The 19791-nt window shown below is 45.6% G+C and overlaps 1 long non-coding RNA gene and 2 other non-coding genes across 3 annotated transcripts; all 3 read left to right on the top strand.

Annotated features, from left to right (window-relative positions):
* The first annotated feature begins 3283 nt into the window (after positions 1-3283).
* LOC120638385 lies at positions 3284-19511 on the top strand. Its single transcript, XR_005660026.1, has 3 exons — positions 3284-3364; positions 16041-16126; positions 19315-19511. It is a non-coding gene; the product is annotated as an uncharacterized LOC120638385 (long non-coding RNA).
* Positions 5987-6125, top strand: LOC114815945. The gene has a single exon (XR_003763746.1). It is a non-coding gene; the product is annotated as a small nucleolar RNA SNORA7 (small nucleolar RNA).
* Positions 16183-16320, top strand: LOC114816862. The gene has a single exon (XR_003764671.1). It is a non-coding gene; the product is annotated as a small nucleolar RNA SNORA7 (small nucleolar RNA).
* Positions 19512-19791: the final 280 nt, after the last annotated feature.

The raw sequence follows: 19791 nt of genomic DNA, 5'->3' as shown, positions 1-19791 counted from the left end.
CTCAATTCCCTCATCTATAAAATGTAATTTAAATACCTGTCCTCCCTCTCTCCCTTTAGACTGTGAGTCCCAAGTGAGAATCCTACTATCTTCTGTCTACCTCAGAAGATAGGGTGTAAACACATGCTCGGCATGTAGTGAGCACTTAATAATTATCATCATTAATATTATTATTACTGCTTTCCAGGTGTGGGAGGACCATAGCTCTGAAAGGTATAAAACTCTGCCCCTTCCTGCCAACGTCTTGCATTTGTGAATCCATGGAAAAGAAAACGGTCCCGGTTCATCTTTATGGGTTACCTAAGAAAAACCCACCAAAAAACAATTCTGGCCCAAGCTTTCCCACAGGCTGCCACTCATCAGCCTGCAGGTCACCACTCATGAATCAATCAATTGTATTTGTTGAGCGTTTACTGTGTGCAGAGCGCTGTACTAAGTACTTGGAAGAATGCAGTCCGACAGAGCTGGTAGATACGTTCTTTGTCCCTAATGAGCTTGTAATTTAGAGGGGCTTGAATGAACTTGAAGTCCTGGTGGGGTGAGTTTCTTGTTCTAAGAATAAGAATTATAATAATGGTATTTGTTAAGTGCTCACCACGTGCTAAGCACTATTCTAAACATGGGGGTAGATACAAGGTAATCATGTTGTCCCACGTGGGCCTCATAGTCTTAATCCCCATTTTACGATGAGGTAACTGAGGCACAGAGAATTTAAGTGACGTGCCCCAAGTCTTCAAGGTCTTGGTCAGGGAGTTTGAAGGATGCCCAGTTTAGTCCGGGTTTGCCAACCCCGACAGTTTGTCAGGAAGTCAAGCCTGGGCCCTGAACCGTCTCTCTCCAAATCTCTCCTGCATAGCTGGAAATGAAACTTTCCAGTCCCGCTTAGAGGGCCCAGGAGAACCCTCTTCAGCTACAGTTGAAGTGGCTTTTCAGAAGAAACAGATAAGGCAACTTACTTCGGGCCTAGACTTTTGTAGCCCATCGCGGACCACGTTACGTTTTCTCGTAAAAAAAAAAAAGACTTTGAAAACCCATGATCTGTCGCTTGGCTATAATTAATTTCAGCAGCGTTTGGGACTTCAAGAACAGAGGGCTGGCCAATGAATCAGAGAAAATTGCAGATAAAAGGATGGCTGTTCAGATGGGTTTAGAATCACATTTTGAGAGAATAGTTCTTTCCTGAATACTGCGGCAATGCCGCTCAGAAATATCTGGCTCTGTAATGTCGCTGCCAGCCACTAGAAGGAGAAATCGTGTAAAATCATTATTCGGTATTTATTCGACTGGCAAGAAAGTTACTCCAGCCTGTTTAACGGACACTTCTGCCTCATGTTAGAGCTGGTAAACACAGGTTTGGGAAGGAAATATTCTAGGCACATAGCCTTAGCAGTGAGAAGCAGCGTGGCTCAGTGGAAAGAGCACGGGCTTTGGAGTCAGAGGTCATGGGTTCGAATCCCGGCTCTGCCACTTGTCAGCTGTGTGACTGTGGGCACGTCACTTCACTTCCCTGGGCCTCAGTTACCTCATCTGTAAAATGGGAATTAAGACTGTGAGCCCCACGTGGGACAACCTGATTCCCCTCTGTCTACCCCAGCGTTTAGAACAATGCTCTGCACATAGTAAGCGCTTGACAAATACCAACATTATTAATTTTCTGGAGCGTGGGTATGGGATTATTGATTAAATGAAGCAGTATGGCCTTATGGAAGGAGCACAGGAGGGAGAATCAGGAGGCCTGGGTTCAAATCACCGCTCCGGCAACTGCCAGACGTGTAACTTGGGGGTAATCACTTAATAATTTCTTTGTTCCTCATTTCCTCATCTGTAATATGGAGATTAAGTATCGGTTCTCCCTCTCCTTTAAACTGAGATACCCACGTGAGGCAGGGGTTGTGTCCGATCTGATTGCATTGTATCTACCCCTGCCTTTAATATGGTGTTTGGCACATTCATTCACTCAATCATTCATTCAGTCGAATTTATCGAGTGCTCACTGTGTGCAGAGCACTGTACTAAATGCTTGGGAGAGTACAAAATAACAATAAACAGATACAGTCCCTGCCCACAGTGAGCTTACAGTCTAGAGGGGGAGACAGCAATTGATATAAATAAATAAATTACAGTTATGTACAGGAGAACTGTGAGCCTGGGAAGGGGGATGAATAAAGGGAACAAGTCAGGGTAACACGAAAAGGAGCGGGAGAAGAGGAAAGGAGAGATTAGTCCGGAAAGGCCTACTGAAGGAGATGTGCCTTCGGTAAGGCCTGGAAGCCAAGGAGAGTAATTGCCTTTTAGAGTTGAAGAGGGAGGGCATTCCAGACCAGAGGCAGGATGTGGGTGAGGGGTCAGCGGTGAGATAGATGAGATCAAGGTACAGGGAGACGGTCAGAGTTAGAGGAGCGAAGTGTGAATGTGCTGGGTTGTGTGGGCTGGGTTGTAGCAGGAGAGTAGTGAGGTAATATAGGAAGGTGCAAGGGGAATGAGTACTTGGAAGCCAGTGGTGAGGAGTTTTAGTTTGATGTGGAGGTGGACGAGTTTCTTGACAAGTGGGGAGACATGTCCTGAACATTTTTGAAGAAAAATGATCCGGGCAGCAGAGTGAAGTAAGGACTGGAGTGGGGAGAGAAAGGAGGCTGGGAGGCCAGCACATAGATAGAGAATCAGCGTGGCTCAGTGGAAAGAGCCCGGGCTTTGGAGTCAGAGGTCATGGGTTTGAATTCCGGCTCTGCCACTTATCAGCTGTGTGACTGTGGGCAAGTCACTTCACTTCTCTGGGCCGCAGTTCCCTCATCTGTAAAATGGGGATTAAGACTGTGAGCCCCACGGGGGACAACTTGATTCCCCTGTGTCTACCCCAGCGCTTAGAACAGTGCTCGGCACATAGTAAGCGCTTAAATACCAACATTATTATTATTAGATGGTGCTTAACAAATACCACAGTTACTATTATTATGACGGTGATCAGAGTATTTGTTTCAGATCAGGGGTTCCTACTGTACTGGGAGAGACTTCCAGGCTTAACGGTCTGGAAATTGGTGCCAGTGATGAATATATCCACTGGCCGATGTCCCAAACGGTCTTAGATCGAAGGGTGGAAATCTGCTCTGGCATTGAAGCTAAGGCAGAACCATTTGCCAGAGATAGCAACGGTGAATGGTCACCTGCTCCTCTCTCTCGTCTCTATCTCTGTCTCTCTATCCCATTTTCTCTTCCTCATCCCTCCTCTTGCTTTCTTTTCTTCCTCTCCCCAACCCTCCTTGCATACTAGGGGAAGAGAGAGATTTTGGAGCGAGGGACCAGATTCCTGGGTTCTGGGCTGAGCTTGACTCGTCACTCAACCTCAGTGCCACGTTCCAAGCCTTGGGTGAGTGGACCACAGGGTTATCATCATTGTTTCTGGGGATTTGGAGTTTCCCCTTGCAGAGAAGCAGCGTGGCTCAGTGGAAAGATCCCAGGCTTGGGAGTCAGAGGTCATGGGTTCAAATCCCGGCTCTGCCACTTGTCAGCAGTGTGACTGTGGGCAAGTGACTTCACTTCTCTGTGCCTCAGTTACTTCATCTGTAAAAGGGGATTATGACAGTGAGCCTCACATGGGACAACCTGATTACCCTGTATCTCCTCCAGCGCTTAGAACAGTGCTCTGCACATAGTAAGCGCTTAACAAATGCCAACATTATTATTATTATTATTATTACCCCCAGTTTCCGGGTTGGTCCCGCAACTCTGGACTCCGAGATGGAGTTCACCACCGCTCCTGCTGCGGCTCCAGGATCTTTCTCCGCTGCCCCTAAATCGAAGCCCGGTATTCCATTCAGAAGGGAGGCGTGGAAGAGGGAGGGGAGAAAATACTGCCAGGGTGGTGGACAAGAGGAGATACAACTTGGAGCCATCTGCTCACCCGGGACCTTGGAGGTCAGAGAGTACACCCAGCGCTAGGCAGGGAAGCGGGGGTGAGGAAAGAGGTGGGATGTGAGAAGTGGGATACTGGGGAGAGGGGAGAAGGTGGAATCGGCCCCTACTCAGGTCAAAACTTCCACGAGCTGGGGAAAACCTTCATTTACAGATGAACTTGAGGTAGCCCAGAGTTTAAGACAAGCCCTTCTACCTCCCCGTCTCGTCAAGCGCACCCTTAAATGTGTCAGCGCTTTCCAGACTTACCAAAATGATCAGCCTAGAGTGGACCTGCCGATCCTTGCCTTGCTCATCACCAGGGTCAAGATCAGGGTTTCAATCAATGCATGAAAGAGAAGTAGCATGGCCTAACGGATAGAGCACGGGCCTGGGAATCAGGACTTGGGTTCTAATCCTGGCTTTGCCAGTTGTCTGCTGGGTGACCTTGGGGAACTCACTTCACTTCTCTGTGCCTCAGTTCCCTCATCTGTAAAATGGGGATTAAGGGATTAAGACCGTGAGCTCTATGTGGGATAGGGACTGTGTCCAACCTGATCACCTTGTATCTATCCCAGTGCTTAGAATAGTGCCTGGCACATAGTAAGCACTTAATAATACCATTAAGTCGATTCAGTACAGTCACCTTCTCACCTCAGGAAGAAACCTCTTATTCAGGTTCTCATGAACACACTTCCAATATCTGATAATAATAATAATATCAACAATGATGAATGTGGTATTTGGTAAACTCTGAATAATAATTAATAGTAATTATGATATTGTTGGGTGCTTACTATGTGTCAAGCACTGTGCTAAGCTCTGGAGTATATGCAAGTTAATCAGGTGTGACACAGTGCTTTTCCTACCTGAGGCTCAGTATATGAGGGAGAACAGGTATCTTTTCCTCATTTTACAGCTGAGGAAACTGAGGCCCAGAGAAGTTAAGTAACTTGCCCAAAGTTACAAAGCAGGCAAGTGGCGGATCTGGGATTAGAACTCAGGTCTTCTGGCTCCCAGGCTCATGCTCTGTTTAATAGGCCATCTGCTCTAATACATGCTAAGCCCCCAACTAAGTGCTGGGGTAGGTACTATACAATCAGATCAGACAATTCCTGTCCCCTATTGATTCACCTTCTAACAGGGAGGGAGAAGAGGAATTTGATCTCTATTTTGCAAGTGAGGAAAAAGGACTAGAGAAGTTTTTTGGGTTTATTTGTTGGTATTTGTTAAGCTCTTACTATGTGCAGAGCATTGTTCTAAGCACTGGGGGAGATACAGGGTCATCAGGTTGTCCCACGTGGGGCTCACAGTCTTCATCCCAATTTTACAGATGAGGGAACTGAGGCGCAGAGAAGTGAAGTGACTTGCCCTCAGTCACACAGCTGACAAATGGCAGATCCGGGATTAGAACCCATGACCTCTGACTCCCAAGCCCGTGCTCTTTCCACTGAGCCCCGCTGCTTCACACAGCAGGCATGTGACAGATTCAGGGTCTTTCAATAATTACACTCAAGTCAATCAAAAGAGAAAAGTTAGCAGGAGGAGAAAAGCCTGAGTGCAGGGAGAGACAATGTAAGAGATCGGGGATTCAAAGGCGTGGGTAGATTTATTCTCCCGATAGGAACTTTTTATACGGGTGAAGAGTTGTTTAGAACCTCACAGATCCAGCCGTCTGCCTCTTCTTAAGGCTGGGAGAAAAATATGGTGACATGGCTATTGATTTAATTTTCCTCACGTCCTTCTTATTGCCTGTGTGAGGACATCGTGTCATTTGGATATGGAATTTATGTTTGCGTACACCATATTTACTATATTTATTTCCTACAGCAAATGTGGTAGTCTCTGGGAGGTGTTGGAGGAAGGAATCGCTCCAAGTGACAACCCATATGTCTGAAATTGATTTACCCAGAGCCCAGCAGGGCTCCTCGTCCAGAGGACAGTACCCTGCTGTAATTTGTTTGCGATGATGGTGATTATGTCGGTGTCAGAAGCCCAAATTCCGGTGGATTTTGTCCTTGGAAATCATTCCTGAGTTTCCTGTAGAACCTGGACTCATTTTCCTTCCCCTTGATTATTATCCCCCTAAGTTACATTCCCCCCCTCAGGGTCGCACCTGGAGAGTTTCCAGTAGTCTATCAGTCTCGGCTACAGGAGGGAGAGTCAAGGAAGAGGCCTACCCATTCCATTTCTAGCTTGGACAGTGGCTAGTGAGTGGAAGGCAATCTGCTACAAGTCAAAACTCACCCATGCTGGGCAGCAGCAGCCTAGGAGAGAGTCGAGGGCGGAGGCTCCATCTTACGGCGCGGAAGGCTGAAATGGTAAACCACTTCCATATTTTTACCAAGAAAACTCCCTGGATCCACTACCAGAACGATTGCAGATGGAGAGCGGGGCGTTCTGGGAGAGATGTGTCTGTGGTGTCGCTATGGGTTGGAAACGACTCGACGGCATAAGACGAGTTACGTTCACAACCCGGTGTACTTATAATGAAAATCGTTAGGGATGGTGGGTGGTCTTCCTCCGCTATCCCTCTCGATGAAAATAATGCAAGTATGGTCATTAAGTCTACTGCACCTTTAGAATCTCTGCAATGCCCCCATTTGACCCCTGGTGCTTAATCTTGAGAAAAGCCTCTGAAGGAGAGGGTGACCATGCCCGCTGTGGGCAGGGAATGTGTCTGTTTATTGTTATATTGTACTCTCCCAAGTACTTACTACAGTGCTCTGCACATAGAAAGTGCTCAGCAAATACGGATTGGATATGTGGTTGAATGAGAGAGCAGAGTCAAGGATGACACCGAGGTTACGGGGTTGTGAGACGGGAAGGATGATTGTGCCGTCTACAGTGATGGAAAGCACTATACTAACAGCAGACACAGTCCTGCCCACAACAAGCTTACAGTCTAGATGGGGAGACAGAGTAATTAAATAAATACACAGATAAGCAAATAAAAAAACTACAGATATGTACAGATATACGCATATGTGCTGTGGGGATGGGAGGCAGGATGCTTTAGGTTTTACATAAATGATGCACCCAAGGAGGTCAGGTAAATACTGCTTCTGCAGAAGATGATGGAGTAATCATAATTAATAATAAGTATGGTATTTGTTAAGCGCTTACTATGGGCCAAACATTTGTTAAGCGCTGGGGTAGATACAAGGTAATCAGGTTGTCCCACGTGGGGCTCACAGTCTCAATCCTCATTTTACAGATGAGGTAACTGAGGCCCAGAGAAGTGATGTGACTTGCACAAGGTCACACAGCAGACAAGTGGTGGAGCCGAGATTAGAACCCATGACCTTCTGGCTCCCAGCCCCTTTCTCTATCCACTATGCCGTGCCACTTCTTCAGCAAGATGTAATCCCTATTTTTCAGTTGAGGGAACTGAGGTACGGAAAAGTTAAGTGATGTGCCTATAAAGTCTCACAGCAGGTAAGTGGCAGAGCCGAGAATAAAACCGAGGTCCTCCCACTCTCAGGCCTATGCTCTTTCCACTAGACCACACTGCTCTCCAATCACATGCTTAGCACTGTGGTCATACCCTTATTATTATTATTATTAGAGCCATCCACCCACCTGACGGGGACACGCTTCATGCAAGCTTTCCTTAGCACTGGCTCTGGGGTTTGCCTGCTGGTCTGGTTTCCAAAGGCTGAGGGGCAAGGATTTAATGCCTGATCAGAGCAATGTGGAGCTATTGTTTGAGTACAGCAACTTGCCCACGCAACTGTACAGATTGGCTGAATGGTAATAACAGTAACCTAAGCAAAATGCCATCTGCCACTCTAAACCCATAATCTATAGAGAGGTCACTTGGAAAGAGCTGTTCACCTTGAGGTGAAACTGCAGCGTGGCTCAGTGGAAAGAGCCTGGGCCTGGGAGTCAGAGCTCATGGGTTCGAATCCCGGCTCTGCCACTTGTCAGCTGTGTGACTGTGGGCAGGTCACTTCACTTCTCTGTGCCTCAGTTCCCTCATCTGTAAAACGGGGATTAAATGTGAACCTCACAGGGACAACCTGATAAAATAATAATAATAATAATGTTGGTATTTGTTAAGCGCTTACTATGTGCCAAGCACTGTTCTAAGCGCTGGGGTAGACACAGGGGAATCAGGTTGTCCCACGTGGGGCTCACAGTCTTAATCCCCATTTTACAGATGAGGGAACTGAGGCACAGAGAAGTGAAGTGACTTGCCCACAGTCACACAGCCGACAAGTGGCAGAGCTGGGATTCGAACTCATGAGCCCTGACTCCAAAGCCCACGCTCTTTCCACTGAGCCACGCTGCTCTACCCCAGCGCTTAGAACAGTGCTCTGCACATAGTAAGTGCTTAACAAATATCAACAACGTTATCCTGAGACTTGGGAATAATAATGATACTAATCATTTTGGTACTTGTTCATCACTTAATATATGCCAAACGCTTTTCTAAGCACTGGGGTAGATATGAGTTAATCAGGTTGGACACAGTCCCTGTTTCCATGGGTCTCATATTCTTAACCCCCATTTTACGAATGAGAAAACTGAGGCAGAGAGAAGTGAAGCAACTTGCCCAAGGTCACGAAGAAGTCAAGGGGCAGAACCAGGATTAGTACCCAGGTCCTTCTGACTTGCAGGCTCGTGTTTTATTGGTGAATGGCAATAGCAGTTACCTAAGCAGTGGCGACCAAATTACCATCTGCCTCTCTAAGCACTCTGAAGACTTGGAACCTGCAGAGAGGTCACTCATTCCTTCGTTCATTCAATCGTATTTATTGAGCGCTTACTGGGTGCAGAGCACTGTACTAAGCGCTTGGAAAGTACAACTGGGCGACAGACAGAGACAATCCCTACACAACAACAGGCTCACAGGCTAGAAGGGGGGAGACGACAACAAAACAAAACAAGTAGGCATCAATAGCATCAAAAGAGAAAAATAGAATTATAGACATATATACATCATTAATAAATAGAATTATAAATATGTACACATTTACAGAAGTGCTGTGGGACGGGGAAGGGGGTAGAGCAGAGGGAGGGAGTCGGGGTGATGGGGAGGAGAGGAGGAGCAGAGGAAAAGGGGGGCTCAGTCTGGGAAGGCCTCCTGGAGGAGGGGAGCTCTCCGTAGAGGTTTGAAGGGGTAAGAGAGCTAGTTTGGCAGATGTGAGGAGGGAGGGCATTCCAGGCCAGAGGTAGGACTTTGGGCCAAGGGTTGACGGCAGAAAAGGCAAGAACAAGGTACCGTGAGGAGGTTAGAGGAAAGTGCTGTTCAACGACCTTAAGGTGAAACTGCAGCTCCATATCTGGAGGCTTGGGAAGATTTTGGAAGGAAAATCCTCTCTCCTTGTATTTGAAACTTGAAAAAATAAGTTTTGATTCCCACCTATTGACAACTATTAATCATCCCACATAGAGATTTGGGGACTCAAAAGTCATTGCTTTCCTTAAACAAAGTACCCAAGAAAGTCAGGTAAATACTACTTCTGCAGAAGGTGATGAAGGCAAAAAAAAAAAAAACCTTTGAAAGTGGGCTTGGATAAAATGTAATTTAAGACTTCTCACTCTGCCTGGATCTGCAGCTGCCATTTCAGTTTGGGAAGCGGATAGCGTGGTTTCCATGGTGCTTGGAAGCGGGGGCTGGGGAAAGGAAAGGTTGAGGAGAAAAAAATGCACAGGCTCTTAAAAAAATCCTTAAGAATTCTGTTTTCAATGCGAACAGGTAGAATCTAGAAGGTAGTTTAAAAGATGATGACTTTATGAGTAGCCGTGTGGCCTAATGGAAAGAGCCCAGGCCTGGGAAAAAGAGGTCCTCTGTTCTAATCCCAGCTCATCCACTTGTCTGCTTTGTGACCTTGTGCAAGTGACTGAAATTCTTTGTGCCTTCAATTCCTCACCAGTACCAGTTCTCTCTCTTAGATCAAGAGCCCCTTGTAGGACAGGGACTGTGTCCAACCTGACTATCTTCAATCTATGCCAGTTCTTAGTACAGTGGTTGGCAAATAGTAAGTGCTTAACCAACACCATGATTATTATTGGGGGGATGGAGGAAGGTAAATAAGGGACTGTGTAGGGTGTGGGTTTTCCTTAAGTGTGGTGTTTTGGGAAATGACCACCATGTCTTCTCCTTCCTAATTTTAATAAATTCTAATAAATTCTAGTCTCTCCTAATTCTCCTTGACATCTCCACTACCTTTGTCACTGCTGTGGATACTTCCTTCTCTCTGAAACACTCTCTACCTTCTAACTGCCTTCTCTAACCTCCCTGTAGACTGTAAGCTCATTGGGAACAGGAAACGTGTCTACCAATTCTTCTTTATTGTACTCTCCCAAGATTTTAGTGCAGTGCCTGAACTCAGTAAGTGCTGAATAAGTACCATTGATTGATTGACTGATTCTCTGACACTATTATCTCTTGTTTCTCCTTCTAATTTTCTGGTCATTTCTTCTCAATCTCTTATGATCATTCCCTGCCCTCTAGACCATAAGGAAGTGGAGTGCAGGGAATGTATCTGCTGTATTGCTATATTGTAATAATTGTGGTATTTGTTAAGTGCTTACTGTGTGTCAGGCAATGTACTCAGCATTCATTTCATTCAATCGGATTTATTGAGCGCTTCCTGTGTGCAGAGTACTGTACTGGCGTAGATACAAGGTAATTGGGTTGGACACAGTCCCTGTCTCACAGTCCCTGTCGCACAGAGGGCCCACTGCCTCCATCCCCATTTTACAGATGAGGGAACTGAGGCACAGAGAAGTCAAGTGACTTGTCCAGGGTCACACTGCAGGCAAGTTGCAGAGTTGGAATTAGAATCAAAATCCTACTGACTCCCAGGCCTGAGCTCTATCCGCTAGGCCACACTGCTCTCTCTCCCAAGCATTTAGTTCAGTGCTCTGCATACCGTAATAATACGGTCAATCAATAAATAATCAATAAATGCAACTGACTGACTGACTAGTTTCATGGCAAATCGGGGAATTCTGCTCTACGAAACATTAGGCGAAATCCTTCAAGATGTCATAATAAACACGGGCCTTTTAATGTCTAATGACCGATCTTCTTCTGGTTCCAATTACTCGGGTCAACCCATCTTCCAAGCTGGGGGAGCCATTAGGGAATAAGGAAGTGGGAGTGTCTGGGAAGCTCTGTAGGAGGAGAGAACCCAGGCTGACCACAAGCACAGGTTGTTTCCTCCCAAACGGAAGTGTTTCTGGGTGAATCTGGTGCTGACCCCCACAGCAGGGGAGACCCCAGTCTGGGCAGCCTCAGCTGAGGACTCTCCGGCTGGTTGTGGAAAACTGTCCCTACTTTGCCAATGCTTCCAGGTTGTTCATTCATTCATTCAATGGTATTTATCGAGCGCTTACTGTGCGCAAAGCACTGAACTGAACGCTTGGGAGAGTACCATCTAACAATAAACAGATTCCCTGCCCACAACAAGCTTACAGTCTCGAGACGCACTTACAGTCTAGCTGTGTAAGTGAAGGGAGATGTGTGCGCTTTCAGTTCCCACCTTTGGACAATGATAAGTATAATGATAATTGTGGTATTTGTTGAAGGTTGAAGGTAATAATAATAATAATTTGGGTATTTGATAAGCGCTTACTATGTGCCAAGGACTGTTCTCAGTACTGGGTAGATACAAGGTAATCAGTCGGTCCCACGTGAGGCTCACAGTCTTCATCCCCATTTTCCAGATGAGGGAACTGAGGCACAGAGAAGCAAAGTGACTTGCCCAAAGTCACTCACAGCTGACAAGTGGCGGAGCTGGGTTTGGAGAGAATAAGGAGTGATGAACAGGTTAACTTGAGAGGAATTAAAGATCACTGACCTCTTGTCTCCTCTGTATCCTTCAATTTCCTTGTCTCTCCACGTCATCTCCACACTGATGTCCCCCTGATACCCTAACTTCATTCTTCACTCCCAGATTCTCTTGTCTACCTAACACCACCACTATCTTCTTGCCTCTAAAGCCTGCAAACTTGGCATTATCTTTGACATCTCCCTCTCTTTCCCCTGTCATATTCAGCCTGTTGCTAAACACTGTCAGTCTTTCCTCAGAGACAGTTCCTGGATCCACCCTTCCTTTTCACCAAAATGGCCACCCCATTACATTAGGCCTGTGTCATATCCTCGTTTGACTACTGAGTCAGCCTCCTCACTGGTCTCCCTACCTTCAGATTCTCCCATCTCCAGTAAACACATCTTCTACTGAGATTATTTTCCTAAAATGACATTCTGTACTCGTTTTCTTACTCCTCAAAAAAGGAAACGAGTACAGAATGTCATTTTAGGAAAATAATCTGCAATAGTTGCTCATTCTCCTCTGCATTAAGCAAAAACTCCTGACTACTGCCTCTGAAGCATTAATTTATCTTTCTCCCTCCTACTGCTCCACTCTTTTCTCCCACAATATTCCAGCTCACACTTTTTGTTCCTCTCAAGATAACCTATTCATCGGGCCTCGTTCTCTCTTTTTCCACCTCCGACCATTAGTTCACAGTCTCCCTCCTCCCTCAAACTTCTATTCTCTTCAAGTCTGTAAGACCCCATCTCTCCCCATTTTCGAAGCCATGCTGAAATCACAATTTCTCTAGGAAGCCTTCGCCAGTTAATTCTCCTTCTCTCAACATCATCTCTCCAAATACTACCTCAATACTTCTGTGCCATTCATGTACTTCTGTAATCACAAGCACCTCCAGTACATCTGCAAATAGGGATTTACAAACTTCACTTTCGAAATACTCTCTCAACTCCTTCTCCGTATGTCTTTCTCTTCTTCTTGTAAATTGATTTCTGTCTTACCCCTTTGACTGAAAGTTCCTTGAAAGCAGAGATTGTGTCTTCAAACTTTGCTGTACTCTCCCCAGTGGTTGGCAAGGAGTTCTAGACCCAGGAGATGCTTAATAAATGGGGATGGATGATTTGGCAGGGGTAGGGGGGAGCGGTCAATGACAATCCATCATACGTGTATGCTGATTAGGTCAAGAAACACTACTATCATAATCTGACAAACACTGGTTAACTTTGGGTGAGAAAAAGGGCCCTGGGGTGCGTAGTTTCATGCATTGCTCAATAAGTAACATACAACTACTATTCCTTCCTTCCCAATCAATCAATCAATCAATCAATCATTTTTATTGAGCACTTACTGTGTGCAGGCCAATATATTAAGCACTTGGGAGAGTACAATACAACAATTTAATAGCCATATTCTCTGCCCACAACAACCTTAGAGTCTAGAGGGGGAAACAGATATTGATATAAATAAATAAATTATGACCTACGAAAATCGCATCCCCTCCAAGAGGCCTTCCCCAACTAATGTCTTTTTTTTCTTCATTTATTCTCCATTTTAGTTTATGTTCTTGGGAATGTACTCTTTAAGCACTTATGATCCTCACCCCACATACTCACCCCACCCCCAGCCCCATACACTCACGTACATATCCAGTAATTTATTTTATTATCTGTCTCTCAGTAGACTGTGAGCTCCCTGGGGACAGGGTTTGTGTCTACCTAACCTATCATTTTGTAATTTCCCAAATACTTAGTACTGGGCTCTGCACACGGTTAGCACTCAGTGACATGGCTTAGTGGATAGAGTCAGAAGGTCATGAGTTCTAATCCTGATTCTGTCACTTCTCTGCTGTGTGACCTTGGGCAAATCACTTCATTTCTCTAGGCCTCAGCTATCTCATCTGTAAAATGGAGATTGAGACAGTGAGTGCCCTGTGCATCAGGGACTATGTCCAACCCGATTTGCTTGTATCCACCCCAGCGCTTTAATACAGTGCCTGACACATAGTAAACACCTAACAAATATGACAATCATTATTAATTATTATTAAATACCACTGATGGATAGATTGATACTTTGACTACCACTCTCCCCATTCTCCCTCCACATGCTTTCCAAATCCAATATCCTTCTCCTTCCCTTCTCCCAGAAAGAGTCCAGCTCTCCCAAAGGAGGGAGAACTCCATCAAGTCAGTCAACTGAATGACAGAATTTGAATGTCTATTATGTACACTGCAATTTGTTAGGAGCATAGTAGAGTGCAGATGGATAAGAAACAAGGTCCCTATCCTCAGGGAGCTGACAATCCATTGTGAGAGGAGAAGGTCTCTTCTTCCTGAATCACCTAGTACATGTCCAGTCGTTCTCTTCACAGTCCAGTGAGCTAAGACAGTTATTCCCTCCTTTAAGTCTTCAGTTTTCTCAATTTGAACCTCTCTCTCTCCCTCTGTCACTCTCTCTGCCTCTTTGTCTTTCTGGTCTGATTATCTCAACTCCAGTGTTTATTTAGTACAGTGCTTGCCACCTATTAAGTGTTAACAAATACCGCAATTATCATTTTTATTGGAATTACCATTGTGCTCAGTGGGAAAAGCTCACTATGTTGTACATCTTCCCTTGATACGTTTTGTGGCATAGCTGATTAATAATCCCATTAGAGTAAATGAAGACTAGGTGAGTTGGAAATCTTCACGCTTTTACCTCCTTGTCATTTAGATGTGGGTTGGAGAAAAGGTTTAAAGAAGTTCGAACATTTGTTTACAGAACTACTTTAACAGTCACGGGAAGCAAACACTCATCTTTCATCATCGCAGGCAAAGTGATTACTGTGAAACGGTTAAATTCCAGATAGATGAAGTCAGACATCATTATTGAGTGTTTACTTTGTGCAAAGTACTGTACAAAGCTGTCGGGAGAGCACAGTGCAACAAAGTTGGAACACACGTTCTCTGCCCACAATGAGTTAAGAGTCTAGAGGATAAACTAGATAGAGCACAGAGAGTTTTCAGGGAAAAGCCATGAATGGGCCCTCCCTGCTCATCTCACTACTGGCTTCTTATCACATACAAATTAGCGATCAGGAAAAGTTTAGTACTTTACTTTCTACTGGAGGCAAGATTTTTTTTCCTCTGGATGGCCCTTCTTGATTGAAGGTTGCATGTGACAATTTCATTGTGATGATTATCTTTATCCTGAAGTGGGGAAGGTGAAAATGTTAATGGTCTTGCTGTAAAACATGGCAGCTTTAAGAAACCAGACTGAAATAAAAAGATGAAGATGTTAACCTTGCATGTTCTCACATTCCAAAAGCTCACTCAGAAACTCTGAATCTTGACTGTTAACTGCACTGATTAACACAGCATTTAGCACAGGCTTTTTATTGGCCCTATCCTCTAGAATGTAAGCTCACTGTGGGCAGGGGACCTGTCTACCAACTGTGTTCCACTGAATTCTCCCAATGCCTGGAACAACAGTGCAATCTACAACGGTGCAACCTCGTACTGATGAGTTTGGCAAATCCTGAGGTGGTACAAGAAATTCTGAGGCTACTTTTTTCTCATCTGGCTGATTGTGAAGCAGCGTGGCTCAGTGGAAAGAGCAGAGGCTTGGGAGGCAGAGGTCATGGGTTCGAATCCTGACTCTGCCAACTTGTCAGCTGTGTGACCGTGGGCAAGTCGCTCGACTTCTCTGTGCCTCAGTTACCTCATCTGTAAAATGGGGATGAAGACTGTGAGCCTCACGTGGGACAACCTGATTACGCTGTATCTAACCCAGCGCTTAGAACAGTGGTCTGTCACATAGTAAGCGCTTAACAAATACCAACATTGTTATTATTGTCGGGGAACCTCTCTGAGGCTTATCAACATGCTAACAAGGCCCAGAAAGACTTCATTTTCAAGCACATCACACGATCAACTGTTTTGTTTCCGATACTCCAGCCCCACAGCACTTATGTAGCTATCCTTACAGTCTAGTCCACTGTAATCAATAGTTGGGCATTATTGGGCACTTCCCACGTGCGGAACACTTGGGAGAGTACAACAAATTTGATAGTCATGTTCCCTGCCAACAAGGAGTTGACAGTCTGGAAAAGGAGTCAGGCACTAAGATAAATTGCAGATGTGCACAGAAGTGCTGTGAAGCTAAGGGTGGGGTGAATATCCAGTGCTTAAAGAGTACAGATGTGAGTATGCAGGTGACACAGGAGAGGGACTAAGGGAAAAGAGGGTTTAGCTGGTGAAGGCTTCTTGGCAGAGATGTGATTCTAATAAGGCTTTGAAGGGGGAGCGAATATGTTTGCTAAAATGTTTGTCTTAAACTTGCATGTAAAATGAAATAGAACCCTAATTTAAAATCTGTATCTTTCAGAATCTCATAGCTTATCAGGGACCCAGGACAAATGAAGGAAAAGGAGGAGAGCTGTGTTTCCGTAACGAATCAACCCTGCATCTGAGGTACAACATAGGGAGCATTAAAAGGTACTTAATAATATTGATAGTAATTGTTAAGTAACCTCTCAGGGTCACACCTGGAGAGTTTCCAGTAGTCTACCAGTCTCTACTACAGGAGGGAGAGTCAAGCAGAGGCATATCCATTCCATTCCTAGCTTGGCCAGTGGCTAGCGAGTGGAAGACAATCTGCTACAAGTCCAAACTCACCCATGCTGGGTATCAGCGGCATGGGAGAGAGTCGAGGGCAGAGACTTGTTTACTGTGCGGAAGGAGGCGATGGTAAACCACTTCCATATTTTTACCAAGAAAACCCTATGGACACACTACCAGAACGATTCCAGATGGAAGTGGGACATTCTGGAACAGATGTGTCCATTGCGTTGCTTTGGGTTGGACATGACTTAGCAGCGTAAGACAACATTTCTTAAGTGCTTACTATGTGCCAGGCACTGTACTAAGCCCTGGGGAGGGTACAAGCAAAGTAGATTGGACACAGTCCCTGTTCCACATGGGGCTCAAAGTCTCGATCCTCATTTTACAGATAAGGTAACTGAAGCCCAGACAAGTGAAGCGACTTGCTCAAGGTCACACAGCAGACAAGAGGTGGAGCTGGGATTAGAACCCATGACCCACTGACTCCCAGGCCCATGCTCTGTCCACTACACCACGCTGCTTCGAGCACATGTTAAGCATTACTTGACGAGCACTGTTCTAAGCACTGGGGTAGATGCAAGTTAATCAGGTTGGACAGAGTCCCTGTCCCACGTAAGGCTCACAGTCTTAATCCCCATTTTTCAGATAAGGGAACTGAGGAACAGAGAAGTGAAGTGACTTGCCCCAGGTCACACAGCAGATAAATAGCAGAGGCACGAGAAAGAGAAGTGATAGAGGTCAAATGTTGTAAGGAGAAAAACCTCAAACCAAGCTGAAATGGACTGCAAATTGCATGAGTTACTTCTACTTAAAGAGTTCCTTCAAGTCTAGCCTCTTCCCTTCTTCCCCCCTTAACTACCATCTTCAACTGCTCCCTCTCCAACTGCTTCTTCCCCACTGCCTTCAAACATGCCCAGGTCTCCCCATCCAAAAACAACCCTCCCTTGACCAACGCCCCCTCCAGTTATCACCCCATCTCCCTCTTACCTTTCCTCTCCAAACTTCTTGAGCCAGTCATCAATGCCTCGAATTCTCTCCTCCAAATCTCTCCTGGACCCCCTCCACTCTGGCCCCCGCCCCCTTCGCTCCACCGAAACTGCCCTCTCACAGGTCACCGGTGATCTCCTTCTTGCCAAATCCAACGGCTCCTATTCTATCCTAATCCTTCTCGACCTCTTAGCTGCCTTTCGCGCTGTGGACCACCGTCGACTCCACTCTCTCATTCACCCCACATATCCAGTCTGTCACCAAATCCTGTTGCTCTCACCTTCACAACATCGCCAAGATCCGCCCTTTACATCCATCCAGATTACACCACGTTAGTAAAATCACTCATCCTATCCCGACTGGATTACCGCATCAGCCTCTTTACTGACCTCCCAACCTCCTGCTTCTCCCCACTTCAGTCCATACTTCACCCCACTGCCTGGATTATCTTTCTACAGAAACGTTCAAGGCACGTAAACCCCCCCTCAAAAGTCTCCAGTGGTTGCCTTTCAACCTCCGTAACAAACAAAAACTCTTCACTATTGGCTTTAAAGCTCTCCATTACCTTTCCCCCTCCTACCTCACCTCCCATCTCGCCTTCTACGTCCGAACCCACAGACTCCGCTCCTCTGGTGCCGCTAAGCTTCTCCCTGGGCCTCAACCTCGCCTGTCTCGCAACGGACCCCTGGCCCACGCCCTACCTCTGGCCTGGAACATGCTCCCTCCTCAAATATGTCAATCACTCTTCCCCTCTTCAAAGCCCTACTGAAAGCACACCTCCTCAAAACGCCTTCCCAGATTAAACCCCCTTATCCTCGGCTCCCCCTCCCTTCTGTGTCACTTCAACTCGCTCCCTCTGTCTTCCCCCCGGCCCCACAGAAATTACATACATATATATGCGTATATATTTATTATTCAACTTATTTATATTGATGCCTGTTTACTTGTATTGATGTCTGCCTCCCCCTCTCTAGATTGTGAGCCTTTTTAGTCAGGGATTGTCTCTCTTTACTGCTGTATTGTACTTTCCAAATGCTTAACACAGTGTTCTGTGCATTGTAAGTGCTCGATAAATACGATTGAATGAAGAAAGATGGGCAGCTTTGGCATTCAGTGATAATTCAGTGATAATTTCCAGTTGATAGGGTTTTCTTTCCTTATGGTCGTAAGCCTCAGCAGTAGCACTTATGGAGTGTCTACCACACGCAGACTTGTACTGAGAACTTGCTGTGTGTAGAGCACTGTAGTAAGCACCTATCATGTGCAGAGCATTGTAATGGACATCTGCTTTACACAGAGCACCGTACTGGGCATTTCATTCATTCATTCAATAGTATTCATTGAGCGCTTACTATGTGCACAGCACTGTACTAAGCACTTGGAATGGACAATTCGGCAACCGATAGAGACAATCCCTGCCCATTGACGGGCTTACAGTCTAATTTACCATGTGCAAAACACTTTAGGGTGCATTTACTTTGCAGCGATCACTGTAGGTGGGCATTTCTGTAGGTGGGGAAGCAGCGTGGCTCAGTGGAAAAGAGCCCGGGCTTGGGAGTCAGAGGTCATGAGTTCGAATCCCAGCTCTGCCACTTGTCAGCTGTGTGACTGTGGGCAAGTCACTTCACTTCTCTGTGCCTCGGTACCCTCATCTGTAAAATGGGGATGAAGATTGTGAGCCTCACATGGGACAACCTGGTTACCCTGTATCTACCCCAGCGCTTAGAACAGTGCTCTGCACGTAGCAAGCGCTTAACAAATACCAACATTATTATTTCTGATATTTTCATGTGTATACCTCTCATAAATATGTGCCATCTTCACTCATTCATTCGATCGTATTTATTGTGGGCTTACTGTATGCACAGCACTATACAAGTGCTTGGGAGAGTACAATATAACAAAGAACAGATACATTCCCTATCCACAACGAGCTTACACTTGGTGACGACGTATTCCCTTTCCACCTACAAATGCCTACAAGTGTCCAGCATGTTCTTTTACAGCTTCAAAGTGCGTCTTGATAACCGAGCATTCTCTCTCTTTCCCAGACTCCAGGTTGTCGCGGGAGAAGAGTCATGGTGTGGATATGCTGCATAAAGTTCGGTCTTTACATGAGGGCTTTTCCAGGGATGTGAGTCTCCTTTCCCCCTATTCCAGAATCAACTGCACCGGATAATTCTACCCTCTCGGAATGACTTGGCTGAGAACAAAGAAAAGAGAAAAAGAAATGAAGTTCTTTTCTTCCTTCCCTGCTCTGCGTGTGCTTTGTTTATGATTTGGGGTTTTTTTATGATGCTTGTTAAGCTCTTATTATGTATCAAACACTGTTCTAAGTACTGGGGTAGATTCAAGATAATCAGGGAGAACATATCCCTTGTCCCAAATTGGGTTCGCAGTCTAAGTAGGAGGGAGAACAGGTAAACTGAGGCACAGAAACGTAAGTTCATTGTGGGCAGGGAATGTGTCCGTTTATCGCTCTATTGTACTCTCCCAAGCAGTTAGTATAGTGCCTTGCACTCAGTAAG

This window comes from Ornithorhynchus anatinus, chromosome 1 (genome assembly GCF_004115215.2).
Source record: "Ornithorhynchus anatinus isolate Pmale09 chromosome 1, mOrnAna1.pri.v4, whole genome shotgun sequence".
NCBI classification, from domain to species: Eukaryota; Metazoa; Chordata; class Mammalia; order Monotremata; family Ornithorhynchidae; genus Ornithorhynchus; species Ornithorhynchus anatinus.
This window is presented reverse-complemented; position numbering and strand designations above follow the sequence as displayed.